The sequence below is a fragment of the Martes martes genome (assembly GCF_963455335.1).
Source record: "Martes martes genome assembly, chromosome: 13".
Lineage (NCBI taxonomy): Eukaryota > Metazoa > Chordata > Mammalia > Carnivora > Mustelidae > Martes > Martes martes.
The window spans coordinates 75,461,915-75,475,857 of NC_137901.1; the positions used below are offsets into that span (position 1 = coordinate 75,461,915).

General features: G+C 51.0%; 1 protein-coding gene across 1 annotated transcript in view; it reads left to right on the top strand.

Moving 5' to 3' along the window:
* The window catches only part of SSH1 (slingshot protein phosphatase 1), a 55,028-nt gene that overhangs the window by 12,664 nt on the left and 28,421 nt on the right, over positions 1 to 13,943 (top strand). The window lies entirely within an intron of this gene.

The following is a 13,943-nucleotide window of genomic DNA, read 5'->3' on the forward strand; positions in this document are numbered from 1 at the left end:
AACAGGATTAATCAAAATGGGATTAATCAGAGTCCAGACGAGCCATTTTCAAGGCCTGCGAGTGATTGGGCTGGGGTGGGGGGGTGATCTCGAGTCCCACTCTGGGGCAGGGTCAGTACTGTGAGACATGGGAGGTGGCGTGCCAATGGGGAAGCCAGCTGGCCCGCCCAGCTGCCTCCCTGGAGTCTGGAGCTGGCAGGCTGCCCTGTAAATTACGGAGGTCAAGCAGGCAGGCCTGAGCCTGGCCTTGAGGTCCAGGTACAGTCCCTGCCTTGCTGCTGCCTGCGTGACTGACCTAGGGCCATCCACCTGCCCTCCCCAAAAAGTCCTTCTCTGTCTTGGGGCCCTTGGGAGCCTTAGGGAGAGCCTTTCACTGCCTGGGCATAATGTCCTTGTGGATACTGCTGGACACATGGTAGCTGTTTGTTTGGTTGGGTTTTTTTCAGCTGTTACTTTCATTGATGGTAGTGCCTGCCAGCCCCGCCTCCTGCCCTTCCCGACCTTCTTCCCTTCCACAGATTCCCAGTTTCACCGCAAAAGGCCAAAAGGTCAACCCAGTGGAATCCGAGAGGAGAAACCGCCAACGCCTGACCTATTTCCCTCCCAAGTTCTACTGAACCTTGTACCAGACCTTTATCTGGGAACCAGCATGTCTTGTGGGCCTTTATTTTTACAGATTTTTTTCTTAATGGCTACTTTCGGAGTTATTTTTAAAAGACTTTGTTTAAAAGAAAGCGGTTGCTGTTCGGTGTTAGGAAACTTCTGATGCTCTTGCTGCTAGGGCTGCCCCGCACCGGCGGACGTAACTCCCAGTCAGGTCTCGGCACGTGGCTTGGCAAGAGTTCTCAAGGTGTGTTTCCCCAAATCTGGGCCCAGGCGAAATTCCCATAAGGGAGGGACATGGTTTGGAGAGAGCCGGGTGGCTGCCCCTTCTGGGTATCACTTGTCATTTCCCACATGTCCAGGCCCGCCTGCTCTGTGCCTGGTCGGTAGCAGGCGGAGATTTGGGAATGGCTTCTTTAGTCTGGGGTTGAGGCCACAGAACTATGCAGCAAGAGGGCTCCCTAAAGGGCCTGCTCTCTGGGCCCTGGGCAGCCCTGTGCTGACCCTACCATGTGGGGTGGGAGGGAGAAGTGTCTCCTGGGAGGCAGCCTAGAAGTGGAGGCAGTTTTTGAGTTATTTGCTTAATTTAACAATTCAGCCAGTATATATTTAGTGTGTATATACTGGGCTCTGTGCTGAATGCTGGGGTTCTCTGTTAAATAAAGAAAGAGTCCTTACCTACCACAGGCAACGTGGGTATGCTGTGTCTACCACAGCTTTGTCCAAAAGGGATTTGAAACACCTTACAAAATTCAGAGAAAATTAACGAGAAAAGCAGGGCATGGGGAAAATAAGATGATGCCAGGAGAAGATTTGTATGTGGAATGCACGGTATAACATTGGTACAGTTACCAGAGTGTGGCTACAGATCTGACTTCGAGCTTCCTAGTGGTCAAAGCAAAGAGAGAAATAAGATCAGTTGCTCGATTCATGATATTCCTGAAAATACCACCAGGTTAGTTCATTCCTCTGAAGAACCCTTCCTGGTGGACACCTGTGGGTATTCCTAAGACAGCCGAGTGTGGTGGGCAGGTAAGCAGGTTGTCTTAGGTTTAGCCCTGAGGCCCACAGGGGGAGTTGATGTTATGGGCCCCTCCCACCAATTAACCTGGGTGTTTGTGGTCTGGAGAGGTGAGGTCAGCAGCAGGACTTGGTGCCAAAGCTGCTGGCCGCCCCAAACGTTGCAAACAGGATGCTGAGTCACATCCTGCGGGCCTGTAACGTCCTGACTACATGTGCCCTTCACAATAGGAGGCTCGCACGGGCAGACTGGCCTCCTGCTGTTTCAGAAGTGTGGTCACAAGCCAGAAAATGCTCCATTTAGGTTTTCAACAGGTCAGAGCTGTGGGTACCCGAGGCCCCCAAACTCTGGACACACAGAGACTGGGAGGAAGCGGGAGAGTGGAGTTTCCCATCATCCTTTGTGGCCTCTGTCCCGGAAAACGCGGAGAGGGAACAGGGTCTGAAGGCAGGTTGAGGGCTCCATCAATGAGGGTATGAAAGTCTCCAAAAGATGGAAGAGGAAGGCCGTGAAGTATGCCGGTGGCAATGACCCATAGTCTTAAAAGCTTTTATCACCTGCCAATAAAGGAAAATTACAAGCAGTGCTTTCCCAAAGCCCAATTAAGTGGAAATTTTCCAAATAGCTTTTTAGATTTTGAAACAATATAAAACTTACAGGAAAGTTCTACACAAAGAACTTTTTCTGAAACATTTGAGAGTAAAGTTGCCGGCCTGGTGCCCATCACCTTTTGCATACAGGCAGCTCCTTCTTCTACAAAGTAGACCTTTGATCCTTGACCCTGACACATTACCACCCACAGAACCCCATCAGGGTCTGCCCTGTGACTCAGTAACCTCTTCTGTAACAGAAGGGTCTAGGTCAGGATTGTATGTGGCTGGTAGGCATCCTGCCTGAGTCTCCGTCATTCCAGCCCATGTCCTCCCTCTCCCTTAGACAGTCTTATGAATAGGACCCTTTTGCAGGGGACAGGACTGTCGTTTTGTAGACTGTCCCCAAATTTAGGTTGGCATGGTATTCCCCTGAAATTATATTTGGGTGGGGTCTCTTTGGCAGGAATAGTCCAGGAGCAATGCTGTGCACTTTGCCTCCCGCCCCGCCAGGGGGCACACAATTTCGTTTTGTCCCGTTCTTGGTTATGTTCACTTTGGGCACCTTTACTATATGGTTTTTCTTTCCCCCTTTATCCTTAAGAAGTATTTCTTGGGGGGGCGATACTTGGAAATTATGTTAATCCTATCCGTCTTCAACTTGTCTATTTATATCTGTACAGACTCATGTTTGTCTGTTCTATCCCACAGTTTCTAATCCAGTGGTTGTATTATTGACTTCAGAGTCCCCTGCCTGGCCACTGGGGTCGTGTTCAAGCTGGCTTCCGTGACCCTTGAGGTCCTGTCCCTGCCATCCTTCAGCACTGCACACTCTCTGATACCAGATGTTCCAGGCCTCATCTTGTCCTCTCTTTGCCCCATATCTGGAGTCAGTCATTTGTCCAAGGAGCCCTGCTTCTGTTTAGTGGAGAATGGAATTTACAAGGTGTGCTTATCACTCTGGGGGTGTCGCCCTCCTCAGGCCCTCTTGGGGCAGAAATAGGGAATTTGTATATGTATGTGCACGCACACACACACACACACACACACACACACCTGCATCTCTGGTTCTCTATTTATTTTTTTTTAATTTTTTTTTAGTTATTTATTGGACAGACAGAGATCACAAGTAGGCAGAGAGACAGGCAGAGAGAGAGAGAGGAGGAAACAGGCTCCCTGCTGAGCAGAGAGCCCTATGCGGGGCTTGATCCCAGGACCCTGGGATCATGACCTGAGCTGAAGGCAGAGGCTTTAACCCACTGAGCCACCCAGGCGCCCCTCTGGTTCTCTATTTAAATAATTTTGGGAACCCTGAGTTCAGACTTTCCTCTCTGATCCAACATCTCACAGTTCGTTCTAGTTTTCTCTCTCTTCATCTTTGTGACTCCCTTCCCTGACTGTGAGAAATCTGGTTCCAGACTGTCCCTAAAACACTTGCTCGTTTGAACGGTCTCCCTGGCTGTCACCAGCCTCCCATCTCTGCAGCCACCTCTCCTCTGCACAGACACCTTCCTAGCCCTGCTCACCACATCCCTCCCCGGATGCCTGCCTGGCTTGATCCGCCAAATGGTCTTGGGCCTGAATTGTTGGAGAAGAGAAGTCAGCATTTCTTTCTTTCTTTCTTTTTTTTTTTTTTTAAGATTTTATCTATTTATTTGACAGACAGAGATCACAAGTAGGCAGAGAGGCAGGCAGAGAGAGAGGAGGAAGCAGGCCTCTGGCTGAGCAGAGAGCCTGATGTGGGTCTCGATCCCAGGATCCCAGGATCATAACCTGAGCCAAAGGCAGAGGCTTTAACCACTGAGCCACCCAGGCACACCCGAGAAGTCAGCATTTCTGGTGCTGTTTCCCTGAGGTGTCCGTTCAGTGGGAGAGCCAGGATGTCAGAGTCCTCCTGGTTTCCCATCTGGCTGTTCCACTTCTTGGCCATGTGAACACAGGCCAGCAGCTCAGCCTCTCGGAGCTTCAGTTTCCCTCAAAGACAGACACTGGGGATTAGGTTAGTTAATGTTTCTAAATTGCTTAACATGACGCTCAGCAAAGATGAGCATTACATTCATTGAGTGCCTACTGCCTTTTGGGCCCTCGGAGATCCAGAGAAGGAGAAGTCATAGGCCTAGCCTTTGAGACACTTGAGGTGACATGGAAAACTTAGTTGTGTTGTCCGAGGCCCCTGGTTGCCAAGAAGGCCTGACCACCAGGTGACTGTATGGCCAGCTTAGAGCCTTTGTGTGGCAAGTCTTAGGTGTCTGGTGCATCCCACTGGTGGCGAACACCGCATGTTCAGCTGCTTGGAGATGCCCAAGGTGACTTAGTCATGCACCGCTTTGAAACTGAAGAGGAGGCCAGCTCGGTGAGTATGTTGCTGAGTATTTACTTAGAACCTCCTGTATGCTAGGCAAGGATGGTGCTTCAGTAAATTACGTGTGTCTGGCCCTCAAGTCTGACGGTGAAGTTCATATACACTGGCGTGAGGATAACTTCACTGTGCGTTTTAGTAAGTATGTCTGGGAACACAGTCTGGGGACCAGGGGCCTTAGGTTCCTATCATTTCCTAAGTATCTGACCTTGGAGAGGTGACTTAACGTCTAAGGCTCAGCTTTGTTACCTGCAAGAAGAGGGAGCTGCTATGAGATGTTGAAAGGGAAGAGCCACGGCTGGCCGCTGGGGCAGCCAGGGAGGGCTTCCCAGAGAAGGTGTCAATGCTGGCAGGTGGGCACGAGGTGGGGGGGCAGACAGGAGAGAAAGAGAAGGCCATGAACTGAGGCCAGGGTGGAAGAGTCGATGAGGACGACTGCACAGAGAGAAAGCAGAGACTGCGTGGAGTACGGGAGGAACCGTGTACAAGGTCACATGAGGAAGGTTTTTATTATAAACCACTTTTTCTGATTGTTTTATGAGCTCCTTGAGGTCAGAGAGTGTCAGATGAATGAAATTGAGGTCAGCAACATGGCTAATCGTAGCTACCGCAGAAAGCTAGCAGAAGCGGGTTGGACTGTACGGATAATGCGGCATCGTCGAAAGTTCTAGAGCTCAAGGGCGTAGCAAGAGCAGTGGTGAGGAGCTGTGCGGTGGGTGGGAGGCCAGAAGTCCCTGCCCTGGTTCTCCTTAGAGAGTTCGTGAAGCCAAGCTGCCCTCCACCATAGCTGCCAGCCACATGCGCCTCACTGAACTTGAATTTAATTAGAATTAATAAAACGACCCGTTCGGTTGATCGGTCAGACTCACCACCCTGTCCGTGTTCGGGAGATGCCTGGGGCTAGTGGCTCCCCCCGGGGACGGTGCAGATAGAGAGCATGTCCGCTCTCCGGCAGGAATGCTGGGAGTCCTCAGCATAGGGCCAGGTGCACAGCGGGCCCCGGGGAATGTGGCATGGCCCGCAGGGATGAAGGAGGCCAGAACTGGAGTGATGACCGACCAACTGGAGAGGAAGGGACCTTGGGAGAGATTAGGACTCAGCGGCCAGCGAATGTGGGACGGGGCCGCATACCAAAGAGAAAGGGCAAAGGACCTGGGGCGGTTGAGATAATCTGTCCTTGGAATATTTGCGTTGTTTCAGAAACATTTCCTCCGTGTGTCTGTTATTTCTGGCTGGCTACGTTGTCTTTGCTGCCGCTGCATTCCCAACACAATGCGGCCTTTGTGTCTTCTGCCCTCCTCAGGGGGCTTAGATCCTGGTATCTCGGATGGGCAGAGGAAGATAGCAGTGGCTCGAGCTTCCACACGCGGGGGACCTGAGAGCTCTCATGGGGGACGGGCCACGAAGGGACCCATCTGAAGGTTTGGAGAGCCAACTCCGGGCACATCATTTGCTGTCTTTCTTCTACCGGGTGGGGGAAAATCCTGCTGCGAACTTGCTGGCATATTCCTGGTAGGAGCTGCTCGCTGCTACCCGTCGATATGAAGGAGAGCTGTGTAGCTGGCTTCAGAGAATGTCTCTTACTGTCTGAAATACTTCTGGACATTCCTTCTCTCTGAGAAAAGCCTACGCTTTCGAGCCAAACAATACAAGCCCCGGCAGCAGAGACATTTGTACTGAGCCCTGCCAGCATTTCTTGCCTGTGACCCCTGTTCCCTAAGTAGAAGGCCCTGCCGAGCTGGCATTTCCCTGTCCTCAGCATTCCGCGTGTAGGGGAGCAGCTGGGGAGCTCTGGTGGGGAGACGTGGCAGGTGAGCTGCTGCTTTTCTCCTGCTCCGAATGACAGAGTTGGGGTCGAGGCCCCAGCGAGCTGCGCTGTGAAGCAAAAAGCGAGACAGAGCAGGGCATTGGCACACGCTGGGGCCTTGGAGGCTCTTGACCAGGCCTTCAGAGTGAGGGAAGGACCTGAGGGAGAGCACACAGTGAGTCTCCGATCATTCCATCCTCTCAGACTTCACTTCACCGGGAATGGGGTCCGAATCCATCCAGACCACCATCTGTAGCCGGCTTTGCCTGCTGCTTCCAGGGCCCTGGGGCGGGCAGGCAGGCCGGCCATCGCGCCCTCCGACCCAGGCATCTGGCCACATGGGTGCCCAGTGTGGAGCTGCTAGGCGCAGCTCTGCCGCTTCGTGGACACGTGGCCACAGATGAGTCTTTCCTCTTCTCTGTCTTGACCCCTTCCTCAGAAGCATGAAATTGGAAGAATTAAGTGAAAAAACAGAGGGGCAAGCTCTCTGAAAACTGCGTGGCACCATTTAGGCAGAAGGTAGCATCAACACGTGTTTATCTAAAACGACACTCTGAGTGTCATCGGTGTACCGAGCTTCCGGGTGCTGAGAACTTACCTTGACAGGTTGATGGCTCGACTTAAGTCCAAGGTTTGGTTCTTAACTTTGCCCGTTCTGAAACTAGAATTTATTAGCACACCAGGATGATCAAACTTCTGAGAAACCGACTAAGGCTAATCAGACTCGTAAGGAACTGACTCGTAAACCAGAGCAGACATTTATGGATTCACAGTGGGGCTTTTCACAGCAGAGACCAGGGTCTTCCTTGGTTTGCTCTGGGATATGTCTGACGTGATCCTCCCACTTTCCTGCTCCCCGCTCCCCTCTTCTGTGTTCACTGATCCTCTGAGGCCCAGCTTGGTGTCGTTTCTTCCGGGAAGATCTCCTTGGACGCCCCCGGGCTGTGCTGGGGGACCCCTCCCATGGATATGCACGGGGGCAGCACGTCTGGAATCTGCTGCATCACCTTGCACTCACCGTCCTGCGTCCGTCCCGCCCCCTGGAGTGTGATGTCGCCCCAAGGCAGAAGCCAGGTCTGCTTTATTTCTGCATTCCCAGGACTCAGCCCTGACCAGGCACGGCAAATCTTTGTTTGGAATAAACAGAAATTTCTCTTCGGAGCATTCATTTGCCTTTTCTGCGGTGACCAACTTTACATTCATTCGTTCCTTTTTTTTTCCCCTAGAATTGTCATCACGCCTGCTGGACAAACCACAGTCCCCTCAGCCATCCCTGTAGCAGACCCGAGGGACTCGAGGGTTGATCTCCTTGTAGAAGTAGTTGGGTTCATTTCAGTCAGCCCCATCCGTTGATTCTTCTCAGAGCCTAGGCTTGGGGCTCTGAGTCTCTGATTTTTGTGGGAGATGTAGCATCCGAAATACTAAAAGTAACTTTCTGAGTGTGGTGAAGATCGGTTGCCTGACGTTAGCCAGAATGCTCTGTCCACAGCAGAGCCCATCCCAGGGCCGACGTGTCTGTTTTGTTACTGTTGTTCCATAGCGTCCCACGGGACTGCCTTTCAAAGGCCGGGACCCTGTGACTGAAGGTGTTTGGTAGAAGAAGGGCAGGTGCATTTTCCTGCTGACCTGTCTGGCGGCTTCCAAGGAGGTTATTCTTCTGGATTTTGACCTCGCGTGACCTCCCCTCATTGCACCTAATTGTGTCTGCTCTCCTTCCGAGAGGGCCATGCATTTTTCGTGGTGTTATTTCTCACCAGCCGGAAACACTGACCGCGTACCTACTGTGTGAAACCTGTGGCGGGCGCCCATTTTCTCTGTGTCTTCTGTGACTGTGAGGTTCAGGGATTCTCACTGTGCAGCAAAGAGCACTTTCTTAAAATGCAGATGCCTGGACTTCCTGCAGATGTTTCGAGCTGGAATCAGCTGAGGCTGGACTGGCCATGACCGTGTTCTAGAAGTTCTGCATGTTCTTGGGATGTATAGCTGGTGTTGGGAATCGGGGGCGGGAGCGTCGTATTCCGGCGTGTGGTGTTTTACACCTTACATTTCCGTTTTCCAAGGAACTGTGCTGCTGAGTGGCACAGCACACGGCCGAACCACCCGAACATAGGCCCGTTCCTTAGAGAGGGTTATTGTCTTTACCTACATGTGGCCAGGCTTGGCTTCGCATCGAATGCCTCTGTCTGCGGGTGTTCGGCCGTTTGAATGAATGAACAGAACCCCGTAAGTGAGTATTATGACAAACGTAGAGTAGAACGTAAAGTAGAGCCCAGAAATACAAGCTCCCATACCCCACTGCATTTTATTTTCTTAAAACCCAGTGTGTCCCAGAACCCCCAGCTTAAAAAATGAGGTGGTCCCAGAGGTGGCAGGAGATTGACCAGCTTTCTTCCCGTGTCCTTTGGAGAAGAATGCTGCCCAGCCCTCAGAGCTGTGGGAGCTGGATGCCATGGTGTAGCCTCGCACCCGGCCATAGTCTCTGCCACACGGTGGGCCCTCAGCAAGTGACAGCAAATGACAGTGCTGTTGATGAGAAGTCTGCCCTGAAGATGGCTTCTCTACCAGCGCGGCCATGGCTGTGGTGCTGCCCACAGAACTCCGCCCCCAGATTCCCATTCCGTCCACAAGGACTGCCCCCCACATGTAGAGGAGCCTGTGGAGGCGGGGGGGGGGGGGTGGATGGCGGTGGTCCCCTGAGGCCTCCTGCTTGCCCCCAGGGCTTCTCCCACTGGAGCCCTGTTTCCCTGAATCATGCCTGCTCTCCCCTTCCTCTGCACGATGCCTGCACCTGCTGGAAAGAAGGGCTGCCTACCCGACCGTGTTCTGACTTCCCAGTGACATGTGCTTTAGCGTAGCCGAAGTGGCCGCCCTGCACTTAGCTGGCAGGGTGACAGCTCTGAGTCTCACGCCAGGCCGGGGGGTGGGGGGAAGTGAGGGCATTCCCGAGCTTAGGGAGATGGGCGTGGGGCAGAGAGAGTTGGGTGTCGCCCCAACGTGTAAAGGTGTTACTGTGTTCCTGGGCAAGGTGCAGAATCACTCTAGTATGGGCCCCCACTTAATCCTCTTGTGAGGATTAATTTATCCTCCGGAAGCTGGGGGAAGCCTCCAGACAAGGCCTCCCCAGGAGTCTCTGCCCGCCACTCCCTCCTTCAGCAAGGGTTCCAGAATCTACCAGTTAGACGCTCCCACTTCCCTCTTCAGAACACCAGCAGGGCTCCTTTCTTTGTGTGCTTATCCCAGTCCACCCTGGGATGGTAGCTAGTCTTGTCCTTCATTTCACCGGCCCAGGGCGGTGCTGCAGACCGCAGCCTGGGGGCTCCTGCCCAGCAGGTTTGGGGGGTCTCATGCCAGGCCCTCAGGGTTACCTGGGCCTGCTTTACCTTTGCAGTCTGCCCTGCCCTTCATGCTTGTGGTTCCAGAAGCTTCTCCTGTGTGTGCACATGCAGGTCCCTCTACCTGGGTTCCCCCCACCATCTTCCCCTCACTTTGCCTCCTAAGGCAGCGATTAGCATGACTGAAGAATTTTTGGAATGCAGAATGCTTTGACAACATGGGATAAATGCGGCAGCTGCCCACGGTCACCGTTGGGTGAATGTGTGGCAATTTGACAGAATTAGGAGTCCTTCAGCCTGTCGATTTCAACCAGAAGGGGGTCCTCATCGCCCAGGATCTGTTCCTTGGTGGCCAGCTGTTTCCCCTCACAATGTAAGGCACACCCCAGTGCTTGTTCCCAAGGCCTCCCAAAACCGTAGGAGTAAAGTGATTAGAGGAACTTCAGCTGTTTTGCTCCCTCTGAATGGCCCTCTTTCATCTGGATATGCAGGGACAAGAGCCTTTTTAAACCCAAATATCAGGGGAGGACAAGAGTCCCACAAGAGCCATTCGCGCTCTGGGTGGGAACACCATCCGGGGACAGGGACTCCTGCCCAAGGAAGGACTCCGGCCCCTTCCTTCCCTTTCCTCTTTCTCCGGAGGGAGTGCAAGGCAGGAGCTCGGGGGCAGTGAGAGATGCGAAGCCGAAGCCGGCTGTCGTGAACATGTTTTATTTCACTGACTTCTGCGTCTCCCTTCAGCCAGCTCACAACTTCCGCTCTTCAGAGGTTTCCGGCCCAAAATAGTACGTACCACCACCGGGTCTCTCTGTTCCTACCACGCATGGGTTTCTGGATGACTCTGGCCATTTATTTCTCTATCCTTCGTGCCTTGTAGAAAAAACCCTAATGCTGTGTGGTCTCCTGAACCGGGCAGTGGCCAGTGTCTGAGAACATATCTGTACCGCGGAGATAAAAGCGTTTGGGGGGTGGGGTGGTGAGGGAGCAGGGAGGGCCGGGGCTGAACTTGGTTTTACTCTCCCATCAAGGTTTTTCTTAAAGCAGTGGAGGAAAACAGTTCAGTTGTATTGGTCTGGGTCTGACCTTTCTGGAACTTCAGTCACATACTTTTTAGGACACCAGCATTTGGCGGGGAGAACTCTGGTTTTTTTGTAGCTGGGAGGGGTAGGTTGTGAGTCTATATTTCCTTACCCCAAGTAAAATGGGTGTGCCATCCCCCAAAAAACCACTGTTTGTTTGTTTTTTAAGATTTTATGTGTTTGAGGGGCGCCTGGGTGGCTTAGTTGGTTAGGCAACTGCCTTCGGTGCAAGTCATGATCCTTGGAGTCCCGGGATCCAGTCGCATCGGGCTCCCTGCTGGGTGGGGAGTCTGCTTCTCTCTCTGACCCTCCCCCTTCTCATGCTCTCTCTCTCTCAGTCTCTCTCTCAAATAAATAAATAAAATCTTTTAAAATTTTTTATTTATTTGAGAGAGTGAACAGGGCACGGAGGAGCAGAGGGAGAAGAAGCAGCAAACTCCCCACTGAGCAGGAGCCCAATGCAGGGCTCGATCCAAGGACCCTGGCATCACGACCTGAGCTGAAGGCAGCCACTTACCCCACTGGGCCACCTAGGCGCCCCCTCAAAATGGATTTCTTTTCTTTTTTTTTTTTTTTAATTTATTTATTAGACGGACAGAGATCACAAGTAGGCAGAGAGGCAGGCAGAGAGAGCGCAGGGAAAGCAGGCTCCCCGCTGAGCAGAGAGCCTGATGCGGGGTTCAATCCCAGGACCCTGGGATCATGACCTGAGCCAAAGGCTGCGGCTTCAACCCACTGAGCCACCCAGGCACCCCCTCAAAATGGATTTCTTAAAGGACATTCCCATCACTGTGCCCTGAGACTCGCAAATCAGGGTACCACGCTTCCCTGTATTACAAGCCCACCACAGAGAACCCCATGGAGCCTGGCAGTGGGAAAGGGTATTCTCCTCGGCTACCCAGAGGGTGTGCGAAGCTCGGGGCCTGGAGTGAGCTCAGAGCAGAAGACAGGAAACAGGGCCACAAGGAAGATCGGCATTTTGTTTCCGTAAATGCTGTGGCTACCCATGCTCTCCAGCCTCCTGGCCCCAAGAGTCATCGAATATGGTCACCCTAAGGCTGTAGGGTGTCTCCCCAGCCGCAGGGCAGCCTCACAGGCCAGGATGGAGAATGTGCTTTGTGGGCTTCCCCGCAGCTTTAAATCTTGCTCTTTACTGGAAATGCTGGTGCCTCATTGCCGAGGGCAGAGGCAGCATTCCAGGGCCCCCTTCCACCCGGCCTCTGATTTCATATGTAGATGGGGACTCTGGTTCTTCTGCAGTCACAGGAACACTGAGACAGCTGGCCTTGCACGCCATCATGGGATAAAACCAGCCTATTCTTTTGCATTGTTCCCTTTTTTCCCCCTCAAAGGAAATGTGAGGGAAATCAAGGGGAATTTTTGCCTGTGGTTTCCAAGGCAAAGGTCACTGTTAATGGCTGGCTGTTTCCAGAGTGTTGGGGCTTCTGATCAGTATGGATTTCTTTTTCCTTTTTTTCCCTTTTCACTTTTTCTTTTCTTTCTTTCTTTCTTTTTTTTCCTTTTTGGTGGTGGCAGAGAGAGACAAAGAGGGAGAGAATCTTAAGCAGGCTCCATGTCCAGCACAGAGCCAACCCAGGGCTTGATCTCATGACCCTGAGATTGTGACCTCAGCTGAAATCAAGAGTCGGATGCTTAACCGACTGAGCCACCCAGGAGGCCCCTCAGAATTTTTTTTTTTTTAAGATTTTATTTTTTAAAGTAATCTCTACGCCCACCGTGGGGTTTGAACTCACAACCTGAAGATCAAGAGTCTCAGACTCTACTGGCTGAGCCAGCCGGGCACCCCCTCTTCCGGTATTTATAATCCTGGGCTCCCCAGCTCTTGTAACTGGCAACACAGACATGCAGCTGATAGAGTGGAAAGGATGGCTTGGCAGCACTAGTTGGGAATACTAAATGAAGAAAAGCTAAAAATGGATGTAAAGGATTGGTAAATGAAATCTACAAAACCAACAATAACTCAACGGCCCGAGTAAGAGAAGCAGCTCTCGGCCTTGTTCTTGGGTATTTGAGCAGAGTCACTATTTTTGGCACGAGAATTCAACAGGAGAAGTCACAGATTTTATTGTGGACTTCATATTGTACAAAATCACTGGTTTTCTAATTCCAGGAGCACTGAGTTCAATGAGGTGAGTCTTTTCAGCACCTAGAGTTGTGTATTAGGCTTAGCCGAGGTTTTCATTCCACGGTTTAGAACACGTTAACATTAGACGTCTGGGGAGAAGGTGATCTTGCCCTTTTTTTTGTATTTACAAAAATTGTTCTTGTATTTCTGTCAGGTATCGATTCGCTTCCTGTTGAAACAAACATGCACAAAAAGTGCTGCTTTTTCTTGGAGATTTTCCCTTCAAATCATGTATATGTTAATTGGTTGCTCAATAGAGAGTTAATGATTTTTACTGTTCTCTTTGTTGTGAACTGTGATCTTTCACAAAATTAGTAGAAAGGAAATGCTTTTCCATTATCATGTGTAGTACATGTTTTCCCTTATTCTGAAAATAAAAAAATAATCGCTTTAAAAAGTTAATATTTGCTCAGTATAGAAAATTTGGAAGATAGAGATTTGGAAATTTGAAAGAAGAGAACGAAGATGATCATAGGTGGTCCACCCCCCCAAAAAAAAAACCACTGTTAATAATTTTAGCATTAAACACTGAAATGACAGTGTTTCTGAATAATTGGTAGTAACTAGTAGCCAATACAATCTGTCAGTTTATAGTCTTAATTTCTGCGTAAGTTAAAGATTCTTTCTTGATAGCCAAATCATGAAATGTTTAAAATTTAAATTATAACTTCTCAAGTTGTATGTCGAATGTAAATGTTATTGCTGGTTTAAAGCAACAAAAGTCTAAGGTTCCTTCTGCTGAGAAATTCATTATGTCAACTGGAGGTTTTCTATCACAGCAGTGACACCGTAACCCTAAGTTAAATCACCGATCAGGAACCCCACCAGCTTTTGCTAAGATGCAAACCAATAGTGAAAGCGTAACTTCCTCTTCTTTATAGTCCATCAAGGGAACACACCAAGATCAGTGAAGTTGTCCTAAGTCAGGGGGTCCCAAAGATTCCACAGCTAGAGCGTGGAAAATTCACAAAGTTCAGAGTTGCTCTTTAGAAGACATGATGTAGGG